Source organism: Eleutherodactylus coqui, chromosome 5, assembly GCF_035609145.1.
Source record: "Eleutherodactylus coqui strain aEleCoq1 chromosome 5, aEleCoq1.hap1, whole genome shotgun sequence".
Classification (NCBI taxonomy): Eukaryota; Metazoa; Chordata; class Amphibia; order Anura; family Eleutherodactylidae; genus Eleutherodactylus; species Eleutherodactylus coqui.
This window is the reverse complement of record NC_089841.1, coordinates 174,204,562-174,232,084: the sequence shown is the minus strand read 5'-3', so window position 1 is coordinate 174,232,084 and position 27,523 is coordinate 174,204,562. Positions and strand designations below refer to the sequence as shown.

Sequence of the window (27,523 nt, the reverse complement as noted above, 5' to 3'; positions counted from 1 at the left end):
GGGGGGGGTTAAAAAAAAAACAAAAAAAACCCGTTTCGGCGCGGGACAACCCCTTTAAGGTACAAAACAGCCTGGTCCTTAAGGGGTTAAATTAGTTTTTTATTTTTTTGATGTGACGACTTGGAAAAGTTTTTTTTTTTTTTTACTTTTAATATTTTTATTTTTAGAATAATTAAAAACTCTTCATTTTACTTTTTTTTAACTATTAGTCTCCATAGGGAACTTAAACTTGCGATTGTTTGATCACTTATACAGTATAATACAATACTATGGTCTTGTATTATACTGATGTTTAACAGGCTGTCTATTAAAGATGTGTCACAGGAACGTCCCTAATAGGCAAGTGATCATGGTAACCGTCAGGCTTTCAGAAGCCTGCAGGCTGCTTTGACTCCTGGACAGTCTGATCTTATTTCAGAGGGCTGTTCGGTATATTTAAATCCTGCAATAAGCGTTATCTCTGATCATCAGTGCTGTAGGTGGGTGCCGACTGTAAGAGACAGCCACTACCTGCTTTTTATGGAGTGGCCTTTGCTCCAGAGCCTGCTACATACAAAGCATATGCTGTGGATAGTTATATACGTGATAACTGCACAGGGCATGTGCAGCTAGGATGTATACAGCCATATGGTTGACAAAAAGGGGTTAAACAATTTAATAGGTTCTCCAGGTCTGAACCATCGATTGCCTTTCATTAGTATCAGTCATCAATGGATGATTCTCAGTGGTCGACTGCTAAGAAACCCTAAGGCCTCCTTCCCACGAACGGATTTCCGCCGCGTAATTCGCGGCGAAAATCCGTTGCATTGCCCGCTGCTATTAGGTTCTATTGAACCTAATAGCACAATGCTCGCGGTGGGGAATTCCGCACCGTGAAATCTCCCGTCCTCACCCGCGGCATGCTCTATTTGCAGTCAATGGAAGCCGTCCGTTCACGCTATCTTCCGCTGTAGCACAGCGGAAGATAGCATGAAAACGCTTCCCCCCCTACCGCAGCCGCGTCATATGACGCGGCAGGCGCGTCACATGACACGGCCGGCCGCGTCATGTGACGCGGTGGGCGTGTCATGTGACGCGGCGGCAGTGGGCGGGAAAGCGTCATGCGAGAGCGAGAACGCCAGATCCGCTGGTAAGTATGGGGTCTCTGGGGGGGCGCCGTGACGGGCTTCGCCGCGGAATATTCCGTGGCGGAGCCCGTCACGGCTGTGTGCAGCCGGCCTAAGGCCTCATGTCCACGGGGAAAATCTGGCCCGCCGCGGATTCTTCACGTAGAATCCGTAGCAGGTCCCTCCTGCCCCGCGGACATGAGGCCTAAAAATCTGAATAAATTCATCTTCTCCGGACGATGCGGATCTTCCCTTCTTCACGGCTGGATCTTCTTTCTTTGGCCCAACGGATGTGCTCGGCACGCCGGCTGCGTGTTCATGGTGCTTCAGGCAGGTGACAGATTCCCTTCAGTTTCCCTTCTTACGCCAAGTAAATAATATGTGAATAAATATTCAGAAATTATATAGTGGAAGGCTTGAATAAAAATGGAATCTGCAAAAATTTCCCTCCCCAAAACATAGCTATTAAAGAGCAGGCATACAATCTAAGAGGGCAAATTAAAATAATGGGAAGAATTTAATACCTGGCTCTGTTGGTTGCGTCTTGAGCTACATGGCTTTGATACTGTGCATATTGTTGGCTTATATTCTTTCTGGGAACCACTTATGACTAATTAATTCTATCCAGGGAGAGTAAAAAGAAAAACAAACCATCTAATAATAATTCTAGTAGAAAATAGAAGGCTTTGGCATTAACACACTGGGAATTGGTATTTATTTGCTACAACGTTCTTCATCATTTTAATTCTTTAAAAGATATTTTAAATACTAGATTGGAGTTCTGAAGGCAGGTCTCAAGGTATATTGCTACCTGCTGTATTACAAAGTATGTGTATGGTCTTATCCACACAGGCATATAAACTGGTCACGTCTATTCCTTGGGCAGCACATGGTCCCATAATAGCCTAAGAGATTATTCACATGCCCAATTTTTCACATGAACCGATGATCTGTGTGCGCAAATTGCTGCATGTGCAGTGTCCGAGGAGCAGGCCCACAGCCGAGGAGATGGCGGGGAAGACAGGGATTACTTTGGTCCCGGTGGTTCTACCATCTCCTCCCCTGGGGTAGCACGAGACCTGTCCAAGTTACTACTGGGGGGAGGTCACAGGGAAAAGTAATGAGGAGTTACCTTAATGTCCTTTGGTCACTCGTGATGCTATTGTTCCATCCTCTGCGGTGAATCTGGATGCCATCAATAACTCAGTCCACACAGGGAAACTTTATGGACAAACCGGGAAGGTCAGTAATGTCTGTTTACAGTAACAGGTTGAACCTTCACAACATCAACAGTCTGGCACAGATACAACAAAATAAAGTGGTGTGACAGGGAGGATTCTCGGGGTATTCCAGACAATCCACAGTCCCAGTTATCTGTGTGATCCCACTCCGGCGACTCTCTTTCTCTATTACTCTCTACCGGTCCACACTCACATTTATTGGTCCTTGGCTTCTGGCCAGGCAGCGGTCCTTCTCTCATACTCAGTACTTAAAGGTAGTACTGGAACACTCTGGGTGAGCTAATCCCAGGCTGAGCAGTAGAAATCGCTCCACTTCCTCCATTCTCCACACACCAGATGATCACTGTGGTTGCAAGACTACCACCTCAGACTCCCACTCTCTCTCTTGCAAAAAAGCCTCCTTACATACCCCTTGCAAACACATATATATGACACCATCACATGACATACAACAAGATACATTTCTCAGACATAACCCATTCAGTGCTGCAGAGGTGCAATGAACATCACAGATACACATCATATGAAAGACACTGACAATACAAATGCACGAGACAACCATTTAACATTATGGAGGGGACCCACTCACTTCGGGCCACTACACATGTCCTATTCTTATCCATTTTCATGGACGAGAATTGAACATACAAAGTGCATGATTCTTGCAAATCAGACAGGACTCAGTGTTTCAAGTGCAACATGCATGTGCGTGTGTGATTAAGCCCTAAGAAAGGCTTCAGACCAAGCAACTAAACTGAAACCTAGGCTTGTTAAGGGATTAGGATCTTCTCAAGTTTCTGTAAAGTCATTCCTGCCTGTCTTTCATAGCCTTGTCAGTTACAACACCTACACAGAATTATGCACACGCACATCAATTTAGTTTCAAATAGGTCACTTTATTAGAATACAGCACAACAACAACATAGAGATAAAACATCCCATGATTGAACAGCGGAAGCCACCTAGTACTCTATGTGTGCCATATAGTTTAAATCAATAATATTGTATATCTGATCAATATATACAACCAACTACAATATTATAAAATGTAGTTAAGTAACATAGAAATATACCCTATACCCAATATTCTGTCAAATGGAGACAGAAATAAAAACAGGCATACAGATCAAAATGGCAACCACATTCACAATGTGCGCCATGCCTTTTTTTCTTCTGGGCCATAGGTGATATGATTACCCCAGAAGAAGCAACCACAGAAGATGCATTGTGCACGTGGTTGCCATATTGGTCTGTATAGTGGCAGAAAGCAATTTTTATCAGAAGAGTTTATTTCTTAGAAACAGAAAAGCAATATATTTGGTACTACTGTACTGTACTGACCTGCTGAATAAAGCTAATTGTGAATGCAGTGAAAACGAAACCTGAAAAAAACTGATGCGGGTGCAGTGATTTTTTTTCCATTTTACTCTACTTAAAAAATATTAAAACTCTTTCAAGGTACTGGTGTAATATGTCTCCACTGGACGTATGGGTGGAGACATGGGTTGGTGGGGCTGAGTTACAGGGAACGGGCAGGTTACTCCCACAGCCCCGCACACAGCTCCCCAAAGACACATGTTCTGGCTCTCCCTGCTGACATCTTACACATCTCCTCGCCCTCCTCCTCCTCATCCTACTAATGCTATCTCCGCTCCTGGCCCTGCTGTGACTTTCCCCGCTGGGCTCCCCACATCAACTGTCACTTTCCCTGCCGGGCTCCCATCTCACCTCCTGGCGCCGCTGTACCGACCCCGCTCTCACTCTCCTACCCCCATTCCCACCAGCCTCCCCAGCAGCGGGGGGCTACCATCTGGAGGGGCCGGGGCTGAAGACGGGAAAGCCCCCCAGAAAGCAGCAGCTGCCGATTGTCAGCCAGCAAGTAACTGGCTGGCCAAGAGGAAGAGCGTTGTCTGTGGCACACTGCTGGCCAGCCGGAGGGAGTGGCATGCAGGAGCTGAGGGTCCAGGGGTGAAGACAGCACAGCCGCACAAGGCAGAAGCCTGTCACCCGATGCAAGTAACAGTAAGGACGGGACACAGCAGAGACCAGGAGCCAATTGGCAGCTAGGGGCGTGACCTCCAGCTCTGCCTGGTCAACCCCTAGCTTCTGGTGTCGACAAATGACACCAGCACCCTCTTTCAATACATAATATGGTGTCATTTAAAAAATATAACTGATTCCACAAAAAACAAGCCTTCATACATCTTTGTCAATGAAAAAACGAAAAAAGTTATGGTTCTTGAAAAATATAAATAAAACATGGCTGGTGCTTAGCCCCTTAAGGACACGGCTTACTTTGGCCCAAAAACATTGATTTTTTTTTTAAATCTCCACTTTTCAAAACCCGTAACTTTCTTATTTTTCCGTCAACATGGCCGTAAGATGGCTTGTTTTTTGCGTGGAAATTTGTGTTTTTTATTGGTACCATTTTGGGGTACATATATCGTACTGTAAAACTTTGATTATCTTTTTTGTAAGAGCAGGAAAAGAAAATATCAAGTCTGCCATTGTTATTTTTTTTACAGAGCTAATCACGCAGCATAAATTACAAATACGACAAAACCAAAATAATTGTGTTTTTTTGCACTATTAAAACCCCTTTTTTTTTGCAATTTTTTTTTTTCTACATCATTTAATTCAAAGTTCCATAACTGTTTTATTTTTCCATAGATGAAGCTCTGTGATGGTTTGCTTTTTGCGTGACAAGCTTTAGTTTTTATTGGTACCATTTTGGGGTACATACAGCTTTTTTGATCACTTTTATTGCATTTTTTGGGAGGCAAGACAAACAATATAAGCATTTTGCCTCAGTTTTTTAGGATTTTCTCTTTTACAGTTTTTGCCATGCAGAATAGATAGTGTGTTCAATATATTGCAGAGGCCTTATGGATACGATGATACTAATCTGTGCACTTTTTACATTTTTTCATGCAAATAGGGGAAAGTGCACAAAAAAATGCATTTTTTGTAATTTTATTTGCATGGTATTTTTACACTATTATTTTTACATTTTTTATGTCCCTGTAGGGGACTTGAACCATAGCAGCTATGATAATGCAATGCCTTATTGCTTACAATAGTGATCATAGGCAATGGCAAGCTGATGGCAACCCATCGGCCCTGCATGATTACATTGCAGAGGTCAGATGACATCATAGAAAGAGCATGCTCCCTCTATGAACCCTTTACATGCCACGATGTACATACCGTAGATGTTTGTATTTTTTTTCATTTTAAACCTATAAAAATAAAAGTTTTATTTTAACCCCTTAAGGACCAAGCTGTTTTGTACCTTAAAGGGGTTGTCCCGCGAAACAAAGTTGGGGTATACACTTCTGTATGGCCATATTAATGCACTTTGTAATATACATCGTGCATTAATTATGAGCCATACAGAAGTTATTCACTTACCTGCTCCGTTGCTGGCGTCCCCGTCGCCATGGTGCCGTCTAATTTTCAGCGTCTAATCGCCCGATTAGACGCGCTTGCGCAGTCCGGTCTTCTCCCTTCTGAATGGGGCCGCTCGTGCTGGAGAGCTGCTCCTCGTAGCTCCGCCCCGTCACGTGTGCCGATTCCAGCCAATCAGGAGGCTGGAATCGGCAATGGACCGCACAGAAGACCTGCGGTCCACCGAGGGTGAAGATCCCGGCGGCCATCTTCGCAAGGTAAGTAAGAAGTCACCGGAGCGCGGGGATTCGGGTAAGTACTATCCGTTTTCTTTTTAAACCCCTGCATCGGGTTTGTCTCGCGCCCAACGGGGGGGGGGGCTATTGAAAAAAACAAAAAACCGTTTCGGCGCGGGACAACCCCTTTAGGGACCAGACACTTTTTAGGGATCTTACTATAGATGAGCGAGCACCAAAATGCTCGGGTGCTCGTTGCTTGAGTCGATCTTTTTTGAATGCTCTAGAGCTTGTTTTGAGTAACGAACCCCATTGAAGTTAATGGGAGACTCGAGCATTTTTCAAGTTGACCCATGTTCTGCATAGGGGAGGGTGTGTGAATCACCTAAAAACATCAGAAAGTGATGGAAACACCACAGAAATGGATAGGGAACAGCAGGAGCAGCATGCATGGATGCATCTGAGGCTTGTAGGTCGCACTATCAAATTGTGGGCAAGAGCCCGGTGGTCACCCTCCCTAACAATTTAGTTGGGCCAGACCATAATCAGCAAGGCACACGCGCTGGCACATCTTAGCTAAGCACCACACTAGGTGCAACGAAGGCCAATCACAGCCTGCGGGTGACACATCTGCCTCTCCTCCTGTGTTACATGCTGGCATTGCTGTCCAATCACCCCCAGGACGCAGACACGAGCCTGCGTCCACAGCGTACTGAAAATTTTCCCAGCACAGCGTTCAGCTGTCCTCATGCTACACGCTCGCTTCATAGCCACACCAGCCTCATGTCTATTTATAAGTGCGTATTGGATGAGGAGGAACAGGAGACACACACTGCAGAGGGTTGGCAGGGCCTGGCAGCGACCCTCTTTGAAATTGTGGGCGATGAAGGGGGGTGGCCTAGGGCATGAAGAGTTAGGAGGCTCAGGCTGAAGGCTCCCGCTGGACCCCGGCTAAACAGCGCAATCTCTGGCAACCACGGACACAAAAAGCACACCATGGAACGTCTGAAGAAGGCAGGGGACAAGGGGGCGCCCGCAGGAGAAGAAACGGGCCCCCTGGATGCTTTCCTGGACCATTTACCACCGCGGCCGGCGTCCCAGGAGAAATCCAAGATGGCGCCGCTGCTCCGGAAAGGGGGAGGAGCTACACCGCCACGCGGCGCCGGAGCTGCTGAAACCACCGCTCAGCAACCCGGGACATCTCATACTGCAGGAGACTACCAGGCAGAGCCCAAGGACCAAAGGTACCTGGCCCCACAGCCACAAAGACAGCCCAAGCAGACAAGAGAGGTGCCGAGGCAAGCTCCGCCCACTGCTACCGGCACCATGCTTAAGAGCAAGCTCCCTTCCAGGAGCTTAAAGGGGTTGTCTCGCGGCAGCAAGTGGGGTCATACACTTCTGTATGGCCATATTAATGCACTTTGTAATGTACATCGTGCATTAAATATGAGCCATACAGAAGTTATTCACTTACCTGCTCTGTTGCTAGCGTCCCCGTCGCCATGGATCCATCTAAATTCGCTGTCTTCTGGCGTTTTTAGACGCGCTTGCGCAGTCCGGTCTTCTGCCTGGTGAATGGGGCCGCTCGTGCCAGAGAGCTGGCCCCGCGTTGACATCGTAGCTCCGCCCCGTCACGTGTGCCGATTGCAGCCAATCAGGAGGCTGGAATCGGCAATGGACCGCACAGAGCCCACGGTGCACCATGGGAGAAGACCCGCAGTGCATCGTGGGTGAAGATCCCAGCGGCCATCTTAGAGAAGTAAGAAAGAAGTCGTCGCAGAGCGGGGATTCGGGTAAGTAATATATATATATTTTTTTTTAACCCATCCTTTGGGTTTGTCTCGCGCCAAACGGGGGGGCCTATTGAAAAAAAAAAAAAAAACTGTTTCGGCGCGAGACAACCCCTTTAAGAGGTAACCCCCCCAGACCTCCCAGGGCAAAAAATGGCCCGCAGCCCAACTGACACAGGGCCAGGGATGGCAACCAGGTTGCAGGGGGCACTATTGCAGGCAGCAGGCACAAGCGCAGAGAGAGGGGACAGGTGCTTAAACACTGAGGAGGGAGAGGGGTTAGAGCATGCTCCCCATGACCCACAGGACTCAGAAGAAGAGGCCCTCACCCTCCCCCCTACACAAGTGAGCTGTGGCAGCAAGACCCCACACGAAACCGCACTAAATTCCAGAGACACTTCACGAGAGAGCCCAATCAACACCTTGAGCCAATCCGCAACTAAACCCACAAAGGGGCATACTTTGCAAACATGCACATCACGCTCCCGCCTCAGACCCAGAGGAAGATGAAGAGGAAGACGATGATGCATGGGACTGGAAAGCCCACCTAGGAAGCATTCCCACCAGAAGTGAAATAGACGCCTTACTGACAAAAGCGACGAGCTCGCGAATGCAAGCCATAGAAGAATTGCAAACTGAAATAAAGCATATTGGCCACAGAGTCGCTGATACTGAAGAAGTTCAGACCGAGCTACAGACGCAGATCACTGAACATCATAACATCCTGCTAGACCACTCCTCGCAGATCACGAGCATACTTACCCATCTGGACGACATTGAAAATCGTAACAGAAGGAACAACATACGCGGCTTAAACGAGGAAGTGGAACCGACACGCTTAGAAAAGTGGGCGACTAAAAGCTTTGGCGATAAACTCAACAGGCAAGACGACAACCCGATCGAGTTGGACAGGATCCACAGAGCCCTGGGCCCTAAAAGCACAGACCCGGCTAGACCACGAGACGTCATCTGTAGGATCCACTTTTATAGAAAGAAAGAGGAACTCCTTCGAAAAATCAGAGAAACAGGCCCAATCACCTACAAAGGCAGCTCACTTTTGGTACTACAAGATCTATCAAGACGAACACTTCAACTAAGGAGGGCCCTACGACCAGTAACAAACGCGCTCAAGGAAAAAAACATCCCATATCGTTGGGGAAATCCCTTTCAGCTACAAGCGGGAAAAGAAGGAAACACAGCTATCTTCAGGGGCCTCGGGGACCTCCCGAGGTTTCTAGCAAAATTCGAACTTCCCATGACAGCACTTCCAGACTGTCCGAAGGTCGGAGCCCCAGACCCGCTACCTCCCAAAGAAACCTGGCGCCTGGTCGGCCCTTCAGGGAAATGCTGATCATAGAAAAGATGACATCCAACAACACGTGGGCATTTCCCCATGTGCCAATTACTTAGCCGTCACTGACGGAACTACCTCCGCCACTGTCCGTGGTTGCCAAATTGAAACAAAACCCAAGAAAGGGTTCAGATATTGCAGTCGGGGCTTGGGGGATCCTGTAGGCCATGCTCTGGTTCAGGCTTCCCCAACCTAGGCCAGCAGCACAAGTTGCTGCACTAAAATTACTATATCCGTAGCCTTATTTGCTACGTGAAATTACACAGGAGGCGGGGCCTCCTTGGCCTAAGACCCCGCCTCAACATGTTATATGTGTTTTGCTTAACTTTTCTTCTTATTTTTCCCTTTCTCTTTACCCCTGTCGCCTCACCTCTCATCCTTACCCCCCTGTCCATCAACCCCCCAAGGTCTTCTTCCACCAATCCCAGGGGTCTACCACCCGTGGATCCCGGCAATGTCCCCCCTAATTCAGTAAGATGGCATCATTAACCGTGAGTTCATATAATGTCAGAGGCTTGAATAACCCTAGTAAGAGAAACCAAATTCTTTGCAGCCTTCACAAAAAGAGAGTAATGGTAAATTTTTTCCAGGAAACTCACTTCACTATGGCAAGCACCCCCAGCTGCCACAACCGATACTACCCGTATTGGTTTCATGCCCCGCACCCAGACCGCAAAGTAGGAGGGGTCTCCATAGCATTTCATAGGCTATTAAAGCCGCAAGTCCTGGAAGTGGAGAGGGATGACGAAGGGAGATATATATTCCTGAAAATAAAACTGCTAAATGACACGTACACGCTAGCTAACTTTTATTTTCCCAACCAGGGACAGGTGGCCTTCAGCTCCAGAGCTCTTCGGAGACTGTCGGACTTCGCAGAAAACTCGATGATCGTGGCAGGAGGGGACTTCAATACTCCCCTGGACAAAACCTCGGGGCGTTCCTCGGTCTTCACTCGGCCGTCCGTAGACTCAAGAAGTTACTGGTGAGTTTACACCTAGTCGACCTGTGGAGAACTCTCCATCCGGCCGACAGGGATTACAGTTGCCATTCACGGGTACACAATACATACAGCAGGATCGATTATATTTTTGTATCGCACAGACTTCTAGATGGCTCCCCTAAGTGCTCCATAGGTCAATACGTTTGGTCAGATCACACACCCATATTAGGGGAACTCAAACCCTCCCGACAAGATTACAAAGGGTTCAATTGGAAACTTAATGACAATCTTCTCAAGGACCCCATTTGCTTGACCGACATAAAAAAGACAATTGAGGTTTTCTTAGAGGCCCATAAAACCGACCCGACCCCCGCACCGATTAAGTGGGAGGCCTTGAAGTGCACCCTGAGAGGGGTGTTTATGGCCCACGGAGCGAGACTTAAAAAAGAAAGATCCCATAACCTCAAGAAGCTATTCCGGGAATTAGAAACCTGCGAGACGGCCAACAAAGCCCAGAAATCAGAGACGCTCCTGACAGATTTAGAGCAGAGACGCTTAGAGACAGATTTAGAGCAGGATGCTATGAGTACGGTAACAAGAGTGGGAGATGGCTCGCAAGGGCCTTGAGACCTCGGGCCCCTCAGACGAACATCATGTCCATCTGGAACTCCTCCGGGAGCGAGGTACATGCACCAAGTGAGATTCTAGAAGTCTTCAGGACTTACTACTCAGACCTTTACAATATCCCTAGCCCCTTAGATACGGAGGAGCCCACGCAAAAAGAACGAACAGCACACTATCTCCAGCAAAACATCCATAGAACCATCTCACACACAGAGGCGGAGGCCCTGGAGGTGGACCTCTCTCCCGGGGAACTAAGTCAGGTCATACGAGACCTAAAAGTAGGGAAGAGTCCCGGCCCCAACGGCTTCACGCCGAGATTTTATAAAACCTTCGGGGACCAGCTAGCAGAAAGCATGTTGGCCGCGTTTAACGCGATATCACGGGGATGTTCATTCCCCCCTCAGGCGCTACAGGCCAACATCGCGGTAATCTTGAAACCAGGAAAGGACCCTCGGTCATGCAAAAGCTACAGACCCATCTCCCTCATAAACAGTGACCTAAAAATTTTTTCGAAAATCCCGGCAAATAGACTCAACCCCCTTATACCGGCCCTCATACATGTAGACCAGGTAGGATTCGTTCCTGGCAGGGAAGCCAGCGACAATACCATTAAAACTATCTCCTTAATTAATAAAGCTCGAAACACCAATACACCATTGTGCCTCCTAGCGCTAGACACGGAGAAGGCCTTTGACAGGGTGAAATGGACCTTCCTGGAGTCGGTGTTGAGGGGGGTGGGTCTAGGTCAAAGGGTCCTTTCCTGGATCATGTCCCTCTATAGTACTCCCTCAGCTAGAATCAGGGTCAATGGCCTCCTATCAACACCTCTCACGATTCAGAATTGCACCAGGCAGGGCTGCCCCCTTTCCCCCCTTTTATACATCCTAGCGATGGAACCCCTGGCGGAGGCCCTGAGAAGAAACCCCGACATTAGGGGAATAGTGGGAGGAGGCAGAGAACACAAACTATCCATTTTTGCGGACGATCTCATGCTGTACGTGTCGAGCCCTAGCACATCGATTCCTGAGATCGAAAAGGAACTCGCTAGATATGGGTGCCTCAGTAACCTCAAAATTAATTCCCAAAAATCAGAAATTTTAAATATCTCCTTACCAATTCTAGAGGCCAATCAGATGAGCAGGTCCCTCCCATACACCTGGAGAAACGACGCTATAAAATACCTGGGCATACACATCCCTGCCGACCCGCAAGACATCTTTAATCTGAATTACAGGCCGCTCCTCTCGGTATTTGAATCCGAGATGGACGACTGGTCAAAGTTAAACCTATCGTGGTTCGGCAGGATTAACTCTCTTAAAATGAATCTGTTACCCAGGATTTTGTACGTTTTTCAGACCGCTCCTTACGACATACCTCGGAGCTTCTTCTACACACTACAAAAGGCACTAGTAAAATTTGTGTGGAAAAAACAAAAATCAAGAATCAGCCCCAAACCTTAACTCGATCTAGGGCATCCGGGGGAGCAGGTCTGCCAGACCTCGAACTCTATCACAAGGCAGCAATAGGTAAATGCATATCAGACATATTTCACCACTCAGATAGAAAAACGTGGGTAGCGTTGGAGCTAGAACAAAACGATCTGAACCTGGAGGGAGCTTTCTGGATCCCAGGAAGGGTGGACTGGAAGGGCCAGAGGACGTCCCCATTGGAATTACACCTAATAAGAGCATGGAGGCGAGTAACTAGACACAGCAAGATAGCGAACATACCTGGCCCCCTCACACCTCTAACCGGAAACCCTCAACTCACGGCCACACTAACGGCTAAGACACTACACATCCTCCCAGACAACACTAAATGTATTACGCGAGAGGTTTGGGGAACGGGGGGTATGCGCCCTTTGAATGATATCTTAGGGAATCATAGAGCCAAACCAGGAGCCTGGATGCAATACTTGCAAATCAGGAACTACCTGAGCTTGCTGAGGGCACCAAGACAGTTAATCTCAAACCTAACTCCGTTTGAGGAAATCTGCATGGCCCCTAACGCACCGACACATACGATATCTCTGCTGTATGGGTTGTTGCTCGATAGTAGGCAGAGGGAGTCACGGCCGCAGTGGGAGACAAGATGGGAGGAAGCAATCGGGAAGCAGTTCTCCGAGGAGCTCTGGGGCAGAGCGTACAAGCTCTCCCACAAGATGTCCATCTCTACTAAAGCCCAGGAACTCAACTATAAGATCATCTCGCAATGGTATAGGACCCCAGAGAGACTCCACAGAATCCTTCCTGATGTACCAGAGGAGTGCTGGAGATGCGGTCTGGAGGTAGGTTCCATGATACACATTTGGTGGCTGTGCCCATTAGTTGCTCCACTATGGGGGGACATTGCCGGTTTATATAACAAAATATGTCGGTCCAATATAGTCTTAACTCCAGAAATTGCCCTTCTATCCATGATACCTGGCACCATATCAAGAATCAAAAAAGGCCTCTTGAGACATTTTTTAGTGGCTATGCGCCTCATCATCTCTCAGCATTGGAGACAAAGAGGCGAGCTCCGTAGATCGGCCTGGATGGGGGCAATGGAACACATCAAGCACATGGAAGTTCTCAGGAGTTCAGATTCAGTCCCTGGAACCACACGAGAAACTACAGCTGATGTCTGGACTGCCTGGATAGACTTTAAAGAGTCACCCACTTATCATACGTGGCTGATCAACGGCTCACTATGAGCATTCAAGTACTAGAGGACTTGAGTCATCAGGAAGAATCTAGTCCGGTTATAGCTCACCCTAGGTCAAGCTCTATTTTGTTGTGCATGCATGCGTAATGTTGGTTAGAGGTGGTAGAGGACCTAACCCCCCCCCCTCCTCTCTTCCCCATTTTCCCTTTCTTCCCTTCTTCTACTTCCCTCCCTCTTCTCCGTTTTGATTTTCTCCTCATCCCCCCACCTATCATCCCTGTCCTACCCTACTATGTTTGTCCTGGCACCTCAGCTAGGACTATAGTTTTAGTTAAAATTTATACCTATTAGTATAATCGTATACTTTGCATTGATGTTTTTGTTTTCTTTGGCTTGAGGCATGTAAAAGGCTTCACCAGAGGCCGGGGGGGGGGGGGGGGGGCGTGGGAGACGCCGGGAACCCCCAATAACAACTAACATTAGTAGAAAAGGGGGAGCTATCCGAGCACGGGCGGGAGATCCATGGGAGGTGACTGACACAGGACACTGGAAATTCTCACATAGACCAAATGGTACATGACCTCTGGGCGGCGCCCCTGACTGGGCTTGTCCTTGGCGTCCCCCCTGCGCCTCCTTTAGACATCAAGATTGTCAAGTTAATGCATTTTCTTTGAAGCACTTAGCAATGCAATGTTGCATATGTGTTCGCAAACCAATAAACATATTTTGAAAGAAATTGTGGGCGATATCCCACTATGCTGATGAGAATTGATGATAAATTAACATATGATCAGAAGTCCAATCCCATGCCACCTCCATGACAATATTGTCTGGAGCCACAAACGTGGCCATAAAAGGCACTCAGATGCCAGTACTTCTACCCATCTTCACAATTCAGCAATGCATTCTAAAACCAAAGATTGGTTTGAAGCAGGAGGTGTCGCAAAAGTAGCCACCACAGGTATACAGTGAACCTGTGAAAGTCTCATTAAATCAGTCACGCTTCCTGTGAACGCTCCAAACCAGTATCTCGAATAACTGTGGCAAAACGAGAGCTAATAAATGCCGACCAGCGCTGACACCCAGGGATGTGTGCGTTTATCAGACCCAAACCAAACCGGCTGTTTACCACTCAGGGTATTTTACGTCCGCTTAAATCCAAAAACAGACAGTGTGCAATGGGTTCTGTCTTGTTATGCAGTGCTGATCAGAATTACAATCCCATGCCACCTCCGTCACAAAATTGCCATGAGCCACAACCGTGGGCATAAAGGGGACTCAGATGCCCGTACTTCTACACATCTCCACAATTCAACAACCCATTCTAAAACAAAAGATTTTTTTACCCAGAGTGCAGGTGAACCCCTGAAAAATTTGTTTATCAAGAATGTAGACGAACCCTTGAAAGATTTGTTTATTAAGAGTATAGGCGAACCCCTGAAACATTTGTGTACCAAGACTATATAGGCGAACCCCTGAACCATTTGTTGACCAAGAATATAGGCGAAGCTCTGAAAGATTTGTGTACCAAAAGTATAGGTGTACCCTTGAAAGATTTTTTTTAACCTAGAGTGCAGGTGAACCCCTGAAATATTTATTTTACATATAGCTCCTACTTGCTTAATGGGATCCAGGTGGCAGTTCACCAACAGGCAAGCTACCACCTGTCCCAGCCCCTGCCTCTCCCCGAGGGGCTTTTTAAGCAGTGCCCCAGCAAAAGACAGCACGTACTTTGCCGAAATTTGAGTGGCCAAACCAGGCACAGTTGCACCCTGCCCAGGACCTCTGCCTCTGCCCACACCCTCATTTGGGTGCCCATGTTCTCGTCCTCGACCCTTACCCCAAGTCTTCATCATTTTGTATAATTCACTGCGTCAAAATGCTACGCTAACTGCGAGGTATTTTACGTACGCTTTCAGCCAAAAATAGACAGTGTAAAATGTGTACAGTCTTGTGTGTCCTCTCGATCTGCACTATATAACACTTGGTCCTATTATGCAAATGCTTTCAGCCAAAAACAAATAAAAAAATGAAAAATAGGAGGTTTGTTAGCTTCATATAGTCTTTGTGCACCAGTAGCAGTATACTGTATAGAACCGGTAACAGTATACAGCCGGGATGCTTGTGAATGCTTTGTGCCCACTACTGGTCCCAGGCAGCCAATCTGATGATGCACAAAAGTGGAGTTGTAGTCCTAAAAAGGATTGTTTGGTTTGCAATTATTCCAATCCCATGCCAGCTCTGTCACAAAATTTCATGAGTCACAACTGTGGGCATAAAGGGGACTCAGATGCCAGTACTTCTACACATCTCCACAATTCAACAACCCATTCTACAACAAAACATATTTTTTTACCCAGAGTGCAGGTGAACCCCTGAAAGATTTGTTTATTAAGAGTATAGGCGAACCACTGAAACATTTGTGTACCAAGACTATATAGGCAAATCCCTGAAACATTTGTTGACCAATAGTATAGGCGAACCCCTGAAAAATTAAATTACCAAGAGTATAGGTGAACCCCAGAAACAATTGCTTTACCAAGAGTATAGGCGAACCCCTGAAACATTTGTGTACCAAGACTGTAGGCGAACCCCTGAAACATCTGTGTACCAAGACTATAGGCAAACCCCTGAAACATTTGTGTACCAATACTATAGGTGAACCCCTGAAACAATTGCTTTACCAAGAGTATAGGTGAGCCCGTGAAACATTTGTGTACCAAGAGTATAGGCGAACCCCTGAAACATTTGTGTACCAGAAGTATAGGCGAACCCCAGAAACATTTGTGTAACCAGAGTATAGGCGAACCGCTGAAACATTAGTGTACCAAGACTATAGGCGAACCCCAGAAACAATTGCTTTACCAAAAGTATAGGCGAACCCCTGAAAAATTTGTTTACTAAGAGTATCGGCAAACCCCTGAAAAAATTGTTTACTAAGAGTACAGGCGAGCCCCGGAAAAATTTGTATACCAAAAGTGCAGGTGAAACCCTGAAATTTTTTTTTAACATAGAGCTCGTACTTGCTTAAAGGGGTTGTCTCGTGAAATCAAGTGGGGTTCAGCACTTCTGTATGGCCATATTAATGCACTTTGTAATATACATCGTGCATTAATTATGAGCCATACAGAAGTTATTCACTTACCTGCTCCGTTGCTAGCATCCCCGTCGCCATGGATCCATCTAAATTCGCTGTCTTCTGGCGTTTTTAGACGCGCTTGCGCAGTCCGGTCTTCTCCCTGGTGAATAGGGCCGCTCGTGCCGGAGAGCTGGTCCTCGTAGCTCCGCCCCGTCACGTGTGCCTATTTCAGCCAATCAGGAGGCTGGAATCGGCAATGGACCGCACAGAGCCCACGGTGCACCATGGGAGAAGACCCGCGGTGCATCGTGGGTGAAGATCCCGGCGGCCATCTTGGTAAAGGAAGAAAGAAGTCGCCGCAGCGTGGGGATTCGGGTAAGTAATAAACTTTTTTTTTTTTTAACCCATCCCTTGGGTTTGTCTCTGGCCGAACGGGGGGCCTATTGAATAAAAAAAAAAAACGTTTCGGCGTGAGACAACCCCTTTAATTTGCTAACAGAGCCTGGAGGCAGCCCTCTGAAAAAATTAGTTTTCACAGAGCCTTTTGGCTCCTCAAGAATTGGCAGTTCCACGTGCTGACATGCTGGTTTAAGAGTAGAAGGATGAAAATCAGAGAAGGATAGACCAAGCTACTTCTCCCCTTTTGGGGGTGATAGAGGATGCATGGTTCTGTTGTTCCAGCTTAAAGGGGTTGTCTCGCGAAAGCAAGTGTGTCTATACACTTCTGTATGGCCATATTAATGCACTTTGTAATATACATCGTGCATTAAATATGAGCCATACAGAAGTTATTCACTTACCTGCTCCGTTGCTAGCGTCCCAGTCTCCATGGCTCCGTCTAATTTCGCTGGCTTCTTGCTTTTTTAGACACACTTGCGCTGTGCGGTCTTCTGCCTGGTGAATGGGGCCGCTCGTGCCGGAGAGCTGCTCACCGCGTCGTCATCGTAACTCCGCCCCGTCACGTGTGCCGATTCCAGCCAATCAGGAGGCTGGAATCGGCAATGGAACGCAAGGAAGGAGAAGAAAATCCACGGTGCACCATGGGAGAAGACCCGCGGTGCACCGTGGAAGGAGACCAGCGGCGCCATCTTTAAAAGAAGAATAGAAGAAGCTGCAGAACGCTGATGCAGGTAAGTGCAATGTGCTTTTTAAAAACTAACCTATGCTTTCTTTTTAACAGGGCAGAATGCGGGGGTAAGTAAAAAAAAAATTTTTTCGCTTTCGCCGCGAGACAACCCCTTTAAAGAATCTTTATGTTACACTGCTTTCCACTGGTAGAGAAGTCAGGAGAAATCCAGGCTTTGTTCATCTTAATGAGTGTAAGCCTGTCGCGATAATCCCCCCAGCAGCACTAAACACCCTCTCTGATAACACGCTAGTGGCAGGGCAGGCCAGCACCTCCAAGGCATACAGCACAAGTTTGTGCCACGTGTCCAGTTTTGACACCCAATAGTTGTATAGAGCAGAGGGATCACAGAGGACATTGGTACAGTCGGCTATGTACTCCCTCACCATCTTTTTACACTGTTCCCTCCTACTGGTCACATGACCACCCCAACTCCCACAGTGAAAGACACCCTTCCACTTTCTCAATGAGCGCTGTGTACTCAGGGAAGGAAAAAGCAGAAAGGCCTTCTCCTCCTGGTTATCAGCTGTCACTAAGGCTGTCTGTCCACGGCCATCTTTGCATTGCGTTCCCCACGGCGATAATCCGGCTGCAGGGAACGCAGTGCACACTTTTTATAGCGTTGCTATGGAAAGCGCAGCCCCCCTGTCCACGAGCAGAGAATCATAGCGATTCTCCACGGTGAACCTGTCATATAGGCTCACCGCAAAGATGTCTGTTGGCTCTGGCTCCCGTGGCGGAGACCCGCAGCGCCCATGGACAGGCATACTAACAGGTGATAACTAGAGATGAGCTAGTATACTCGCTAAGGCACTTTACTCGAGTGAGTAGTGCCTTAGCCGAGTATCTCCCCGCTCGCCTCTAAAGATTCGGGGGCCGGGGAGATCTCTCTCCCTCTCTCCCCCCCGCAACTCACCTGTCACCGATGGCGGCCACCGAATATTTAGAGACGAGCGGGAAGATACTCGGCTAAGGCACTACTCGCTCGAGTAAAGTGCCTTAGCGAGTATACTTGCTCATCTCTAGTGATAACCCGTCCTGCCTCTTATTGATTGCAGAGCAGAAAGCTTAAAGTGCCGCCGTAATTTTACTATCAGTGGGATTTTAAGCCCAGGACCATGTGCCGTATATTTACCGTGCCTGGTCCTTAATGGGTTAAAACCTGTATTTTACCATCTAAGTATCTATGCAATAAGCTTAGTTTTGTTATTGAAAATATGCTGTACTTTATGGTTCTGATGCCGCACATATGAAATAAGTTTGGTTCTGTTCACTATTGAAAGTCTAGTTTTGGGACCGTATCTGTATTAGGCTCTGTTCTGGTAACGTATCTATACAGGAAGCTTGGATCTCGTAACATATCTATGTAGTAAGCATGGTTCTATTACTGTATCTATATTGTAAGCTTGGTTCTGTTACAATTTCTATGTATTAAGATTTGTTCTGCTACTGTATCTGCAGTAAGCTTGGTTCTGGTACTGTAGCTATGTAGGAAGCTTGGTTCTGTTACCGTATCCATGTAGTACGCTTGGTTCTGTTACAGTATCTATGTAGAAGCTTGGTTCTGTTACAGTATCTATGTAGAAGCTTGGTTCTGTTACCGTATCCATGTAGTAAGCTTGGTTCTGGTACTGAGGCTATAGAGGAAGCTTTGTTCTGGTACCGTATCTATGTCAGAAAGTTGGTTCTGTTCACTGTATGTCAGGATGGCTTTACCTGGAACAACTATCATTCAAATAACGGCTAGCTAGAGAGAATATAAACAACAGTTGTTCCGTGTAAACATGGCCACAAACAGCGTGACAAGTGAAAATGTATTTACTAGTCACCAGGTGATTATCACCTGCTGTAGACAGGCAATCATTTGTCTTTCAATGACTAACCAATAATTTTGTAGCAAGTGTGAACATGAACAACAATCACACTGTGTAAAAGCACACAAACAAGCTGTTCATACGGTGTAGTGAATATTTCAAGCGACTGCTAGCTGCCCTATGTACCGCCAACCTAATGATATCTGATCAGAAATGTGCTGACTGCATTCTTTAGAGATGCGCTAAAGCTGAGCCGCTGTAGCTGAGGCCGCTTACACATCTGCGTCGGAATGTCCGGCTGGAGATTCCCTCATAGATGTGGCTGAAAATATCAGGAAAAAGCTCTGCATGCTGGCAAACCACCCTAAGGCCTCATGTCCACGGGGAAAATCGGGCCCGCTACGGATTCTACATGTAGAATCTGCAGCGGGTCCCTCCTGCCCCGCGGACGTGAGCGCTGAAAATACAAATAAATGACAATAAACTCACCTCCCATCCGCTCCGTTTCTTCTCTTCGCTGCGGCGTCATCTTCTCTCGTCGCGGCCGGATCTTCATTCTTCTGCTCGGCGGATGTGCACGATGACGTCGGTGACGTGCCCCGCGCATGCGCCGGGCCGAAGCAAAATGATCCGGCCGCGGCTGAGAGAGGATGGCGCGGCGCCGAAGAGAAGAACCGGAGCGGGTAAGTAAAATGTGATTTTTGTGTCCCGCGGATCCGGACGGCTTCCATAGGCTTCAATAGAAGCCCGCGGGAGCCGTCCCCGCGGGAGACCCGCATGAAAATGGAGCATGGTCCAGATTTTTTCATGCTCCATTTTTTTTTAAATCACTTTTATTGACGATCCGCGGGTATTTATCTACCCGCGGGTGGTCAATGCATCCCTATGGGGTGCGGATCCGCGTGCGGGAGAAGAGTTAAAATCCGCTGCGGATTTTAATTCTTCTTTTCCCCGTGGACATGAGCCCTTAGGGTGCATTCAGACAACTATATATCGGCTGGGTTTTCACGCCCAGCCGATATATGGCGTCTCTCTCTGCAGGGGGAGGAGGCTGGAAGAGCTGGGAGCAGTGCTCTGAGCTCCCGCCCCCTCTCCACTATTTGCAATGAGGAGAGGCGGGATGGGGGCAGAGCTAATTCCTGGAACTTAGCCCTGCCCCGCTTCCTCTCATTGCAAATAGTGCAGAGGGGCGGAGAGGAGGCAGAGAGGGGGCGGGAGCTCAGAGCACTGCTCCTGGCTCTTCCAGCCTCCTCCCCCTGCAGAGAGAGACGCCATATATCGGCCAGGCGCGAATACCCGGCCGATATATGCGGTCGTCTGAATGCACCTTAAGCTTGCTATGTGCTAAAGCTAGTCTTATAGATCTGTCATATATATATATATATATATATATATATATAAATAAAATATACCCAGGCGTTGCACAGCGATTTTATGACTGGCGGTCCTGGAATATACAAAGTGGGCCACAAAAATGAGCCCCACATCTTATGAAAGCTGTCCAAAAGAAAATCTGTGTTGCTCATAGCAACCAGTCACAGAGCAGCTTTTATGTTACCTCAGCAGTAAAAAACATAGCAACCAATCACAGCACAGCTTTCATGTTACCTCAGCAGTATAAGAAATGGCAACCAATCACAGCGCAGCTTTCATGTAACCTCAGCAGTATAAGAAATGGCAACCAATCACAGCGCAGCTTTTATTTTACCTCAATAGTATAAAAAATGAAAGCTGCGCTGTGATTGGCAACAAAAATTACAGTAGAAGTTGATGAGTTTTCGATTTTAAATTGCGCCAGTGTTGGTCGCTGGCGCTGAAGAACACTCATGCAAAATGTCACTCGAATCGGAGCAGAGCTGTGCATTTGTAGACGGCACAAACAGGTTTTGTGTTCTTTATCCGGCGGGGGGCACATGGCTGACAGGTGGAAGTACAGACATTACAAGCATTCAGGGAGCAGCCGGCCGCGGCTCACAGCCCTCACAGAGGCCACTGCCTGGGGTACTGTAGCAGCACGGCGGCTCCTACTAGCAGTGCACGCGGGTGTAACCCCGGAGGCATATTAGTAGTTTACACTGCGGTTATTCCTGCTGCCGATTCCAGCCAATGAGGTGGCTGGAATCGGCACCATGTGACCTCCCATTGTGCACGAGCAGTACAGTTCAGCTGCCGTGCACGATGAGAGCTGTGCCCGCGCCTCACGTGACCGGTGACGTCACCGATACTTGAATTTGCCCGCAAATTCCGAGCCTACAGAGGAAGCTGATGGTTGGAGCCTTTTATACTTTCAACGTGGGAGAGGAAGATTTCTGCGCTGTGTGCTGAGTACCTACCTGAGATTAATGTGCTGTGCTGCTACATGTGGTGAGTACCTACCTGAGATTAATGTGCTGTGTACCTACCTGAGATTAATGTGCTGTGTGTGCTGAGTACCTACCTGAGATTAATGCGCTGTGCTGCTACGTGTGGTGAGTACCTACCTGAGATTAATGTGCTGTGCTGCTATGTGTGGTGAGTACCTACCTGAGATTAATGTGCTGTGTGTGCTGAGTACCTACCTGAGATTAATGCGCTGTGTGCTGAGTACCTACCTGAGATTAATGTGCTGTGTGTGCTGAGTACCTACCTGAGATTAATGCGCTGTGTGCTGAGTACCTACCTGAGATTAATGCGCTGTGTGCTGAGTACCTACCTGAGATTAATGCGCTGTGTGCTGAGTACCTACCTGAGATTAATGCGCTGTGTGTGGTGAGTACCTACCTGAGATTAATGTGCTGTGTGTGGTGAGTACCTACCTGAGATTAATGTGCTGTGTACCTACCTGAGATTAATGTGCTGTGTGTGCTGAGTACCTACCTGAGATTAATGCGCTGTGCTGCTACGTGTGGTGAGTACCTACCTGAGATTAATGTGCTGTGCTGCTATGTGTGGTGAGTACCTACCTGAGATTAATGTGCTGTGTGTGCTGAGTACCTACCTGAGATTAATGCGCTGTGTGCTGAGTACCTACCTGAGATTAATGTGCTGTGTGTGCTGAGTACCTACCTGAGATTAATGCGCTGTGTGCTGAGTACCTACCTGAGATTAATGCGCTGTGTGCTGAGTACCTACCTGAGATTAATGCGCTGTGTGTGGTGAGTACCTACCTGAGATTAATGTGCTGTGTGTGGTGAGTACCTACCTGAGATTAATGCGCTGTGTGTGGTGAGTACCTACCTGAGATTAATGTGCTGTGTGGTGAGTACCTACCTGAGATTAATGCGCTGTGTGGTGAGTACCTACCTGAGATTAATGCGCTGTGTGGTGAGTACCTACCTGAGATTAATGCGCTGTGTGCTGTGTGTGGTGAGTACCTACCTGAGATTAATGCGCTGTGTGTGGTGAGTACCTACCTGAGATTAATGCGCTGTGTGTGGTGAGTACCTACCTGAGATTAATGCGCTGTGTGTGGTGAGTACCTACCTGAGATTAATGCGCTGTGCGCTACGTGTGGTGAGTACCTACCTGAGATTAATGCGCTGTGTGGTGAGTACCTACCTGAGATTAATGCGCTGTGTGGTGAGTACCTACCTGAGATTAATGCGCTGTGTGCTGAGTACCTACCTGAGATTAATGCGCTGTGTGCTGAGTACCTACCTGAGATTAATGCGCTGTGTGCTGAGTACCTACCTGAGATTAATGCGCTGTGCGCTACGTGTGGCGAGTACCTACCTGAGATTAATGCGCTGTGCGCTACGTGTGGTGAGTACCTACCTGAGATTCATGCGCTGTGTGGTGAGTACCTACCTGAGATTCATGCGCTGTGTGGTGAGTACCTACCTGAGATTAATGCGCTGTGTGTGGTGAGTACCTACCTGAGATTTATGCGCTGTGTGCTGAGTACCTACCTGAGATTTATGCGCTGTGTGGTGAGTACCTACCTGAGATTAATGCGCTGTGCGCTACGTGTGGTGAGTACCTACCTGAGATTAATGCGCTGTGTGGTGAGTACCTACCTGAGATTAATGTGCTGTGCGCTACGTCTGGTGAGTACGTCACCTGAAATTTGCGCGACGCCACCTGACGCAACCTGTCTTTTTTTGCAGATTTGTGCGCTACATGTGGAGACGCGGCCACCCGAGATTTGTGCGCTTTTTTTTGCAAACTTACGTGTGGAGATGATCCTGACGTTTGGACGCGTTTTGAGAAGAATTTCGCTTCGCTTGCACACAAGCTGACATAACTCGTCGAGGTAAGCTGCTGCATCTGCTAAAATTTTCATTGCGTGCATCTGCTCATACGTGCTTATTTTGCGCATATTTGCAGGTTTGCGTGTGTACGTGTATATATAATATATGATTCTTCTGACCAGGTTGGGGGAGTAGTGGTCAATGTAAGTGGGTAGAGCGGATCTAGGGATCAGTAATACTGGTGTGATGTGACTGTTAACCTGCTGATTTTTCGTTATTTCCTGCAGATCTGACGTCCTTGAGAATGGGAAGGCTGGCGGACAGTGAAGAGACCCTCGACGTTCAGCAATCTTGAAACCCTTCGTTTTATGGACTGCTTTTTGCTGGTGACTCACCTTTTTTTTTTTTTTTTTATAAGCTTTTTGGAGTATCCTGAAAAACTGCGCAATATTTTACACCGATTGAGTAAACAGAAAAGATCCCCACACACAGCGGCCTTTGTTTTATCAGGGAATGACACTTGGTGTAAAATCCACATTTTTAATAAATAATAAAACGTGATTTGAATTTGTTTTTTTGTTTTACCTTATTTATGTTTTCAGGCTCCTGATTACCCACGCTGTAAAGCCGGCTGCGACGAGCTCCGCCATGGAATTCCGGGGCGGAGCCCATCACGGCAGCCCCAAGAGACCCCAATACTTACCTCCGGTTCCGGAGTCCCGCATGACGCCTCAGTGCGCATGGGTAATAGAGCGTGAGACGCACCGCAGCGGCATGTGACGCGGCTGGCGGTAGGCGTATTCACGCTATTTTCCGCTGTGCTACAGCGGAAAATAGCGTGAATGGACGGCTTCCACAGACTGCAATGGAAGTCGTCCGCGTGTATACCCGCAGCATTTTACGGTGCGGAATTCCGCTGTGAAATTACGCACCGTAAGCATTGAGCTATTAGGTTGAATACCGTGTTTCCCCGATAGTAAGACACCCCCCGATTGTAAGACGTATCGGGGGTTTCAGGGGGGTCGGCCAATGTAAGCCGTACCCCGAAAGTAAGACATATGTCTTACTTTCGGGGAAACACGGGGGTATTGCCGCCTCCCTCTCATCTACGGTAGCTGCGCGCCGCCCCCCCTCCATACGTCACCGCGTCTGCCGCCTTTGGCCTCATGTCCACGGCGAAAATCAGGCCCGCTACGGATTCTCCATGTAGAATCTGCAGCGGGTCCCTCCTGCCCCGCGGACATGAGCGCTGAAAATAGGAATAAATCAGAATTAACTTACCTCTCACACGCTCCGGATACTTCCTTCGCTGCGGCGTCATCTTCTCTCGTCGCGGCCGGATCTTCTTTCTTCGGCTCGGCGGATGTGCATGATGACGTCGGTGACGTGCCCCGCGCATGCGCCGGGCCGAAGCAAAATGATCCGGCCGCGACGGAGAGAAGATGGCGCTGCGGCGAAGAGAAGAACCAGAGCGTGTGAGTACAATTTGATTTTTGTGTCCCGGGAGACCCGCATGAAAATGGAGCATGGTCCAGATTTTTTCATGCTCCATTTTCCAATATAAGACATACCCCGAAAGTAAGACATAGTGGGGCTTTTGGGGATAAAAAGAAAGTAAGACACTGTCTTACTTTCGGGGAAACACGGTAGATCCGTCTGTGGGAAGGAGCCTTAAGGCCTCATGTCCACTAGCAAAATGGAATTGCGGTTTCCGCAGCGGATTTGCCCCTAGGGAATCATTGGCCATCCCGTCCATTATACTGATTTTTGCACCCGCGGATGGAATTTTAATAGAATTGCGTTTTTCATGCGTGGGAGAAAAAACCGCGGCATGCTCCATTTTACCGTGGATCGGCCACATTGCTATCACATTGACAGCAATGTGTGCGGATATCTGCATGAAAATTATACAATTGAAAGCTGTTTCTACGCGGATTGTATTTTTCCAGTGGACATGAGGCCTAAGGCCGCCTGCAGACGGCCGTGTCGCATCCAGCTGCTCGCAACGGGACCCGACCTGAGCGCCTGCAGAGAGCAGTGCGGAACTCGCCCGCTCCCGCAGCTCTGTCTCATGTGCCAGCAGACGCCACATGCGCAGAGCCGGCAGCCAGCGAGTGGCGTTTCTGTACGGGGCTCTGCGAACCCCGCACAGAATTAGAGCATGGCGCGGTTTGTTTTCTGCGCGTGATTTCGCGTAGACAAACCACGGCCTTCTGCATAGGATTGCGTATTGAAATGCAATCCTATGCAGGCGTGTACAGCCGGAAATGTATGGTGCTGCGTCTGGCATAGACTGAAGTGGCAGCGGTGCGCACTCGTCATCAGCTGATTGGCAGGGATTCTGAGAGGCAGATCAACACTTCACTGCGCATAGATCATCAGTACTGGAGTCCCAGGGAACCCTTTTAACCCCTTGCCACCGCAGCACGTGAATGTATGTATATGTTAGGAAGCAGCTTTCTGGAATGGACTTGCATCTACATCCTACAGATCTGAGCCCACACCATCTACTGCTGAAGACTGTTGCTAATGACAGTTGGCCTCCCGCAGCCACAGAGGGGATGGGTGAGACAACAGATTCCCGCTGTTAACCCTTTCCAGTCCAATGTCGGGCCTGCCCCGACATCATAATTTCCCTCCAATGTCGGGGCAGGCCCGACACTGCAGTGCAGGAGTGGATCTGCAACCGATCGTCAGGCACATCGGGTGCAGATGCACTCCTGCACTGGTCCTCATCGAAGACCCCCGAGGAGAAGGCAGAAAGGGATTTTAATCCTTTCTGCCTTCTCCTTTACACATTACTTAGCGCTATGTAATGCATAGATTCTGGCCGGCGATCATGTGACCGCCGGTGTTACCTGACCCCAGCAGTCACATGATCGCCGAACCGGGAGGCAGAAGGAGAGTACTGAAGACGCCGGACAGGTAAGCAGGTCCCTCCCTGCACCCTCCTGAACTCTGTCAGCTCAGGAGGGTGCAGGGAAAGTGTATTTTTTCTCACCCATTCTCCCCAGAACCAATTTATTTGGAGCTGGGGAGAATGGGTGAGAAAAAATAAGTGGATTGGAAAGGGTTAATGCTTTGCATGCAACGATTGCTCTTATTTCATTAGGTTTTTGTATGTAATCAGATATACTTCAGTCTAAGCTGACCTGAGTATAAGCCAAGGTACCAACTTTTACCCCAAAAACCTGGGGTCAATTATTGACTTGAGTATAAGGCAAGGGGTAATATTAGGTACCTCGGCTAACACTGGGATCGGCTATACTCGAGTATGCATTGTGGCTGCTGCTACAGGCCAAGTGGGCAGTATTGTCCGGGTCTCCCGGACTCATGGTTAGTGTAGGGACTAGCGGTATAACCAGGAGCTTAGAAGTTCGCCCGCTAGCTTCACGTTTTGTCTAAAATGTCAAGTAATACCTGTTCTTTATAATCAGCCTATCTGTTAGTAGTGGTTGCATTTTTGGCTTCTGTATGCAGTGTTTTCTATCTCTGTGTATTCTGTTCCGTCTCTGTTATATGCCATGCGTGTGTCCTGTTCTGTGGCTCCTAGGATCAGCTATGGCCCAGTTCCGAACACCACTGGGCCGCCCTCTTATTTGGGGATGTATATGCTTAGGTTGGGCCACTGTCGACACCCCCCCCCCCCCCCCTCTTTAGCACAGGGTTAGTTGCATGCATTCCATGTGAATCTCCTGTGTTTCCTGTGTGCATGTATACTACTAGACTACTAGTCCTTTGGTCACGATGGTGTTGGCAGTCTGCTAAATCTGCCCACACGATCATAACAGACTGTTCAGAAAGCCACATAGTACTGATTACATTTTGGGTCCCATTTGTGCATACTGACATAACATTAGGGCCACAATGGGTACATTTCTGAAAACAATACAAACAGGGGTATCCATTTTGGGGTGTCAGTGCACATGAAAATGATGATTTTTGGTGGAAAAAAATTTAGAATAGCACATTAGCCAAAATAAAGCCTTATTATAATTTTTTTTATCATAATTC

General features: G+C 47.9%; 2 long non-coding RNA genes across 2 annotated transcripts in view; one reads left to right on the top strand and one right to left on the bottom strand.

Annotated features, from left to right (window-relative positions):
• The window catches only part of LOC136628105 (uncharacterized), a 304,442-nt gene that overhangs the window by 273,020 nt on the left and 3,899 nt on the right, over positions 1-27,523 (bottom strand). The window lies entirely within an intron of this gene.
• LOC136627003 (uncharacterized) lies at positions 21,690-24,070 on the top strand. The gene is made up of 3 exons (XR_010792730.1): positions 21,690-21,704; positions 23,426-23,571; positions 23,797-24,070. It is a non-coding gene; the product is annotated as an uncharacterized lncRNA (long non-coding RNA).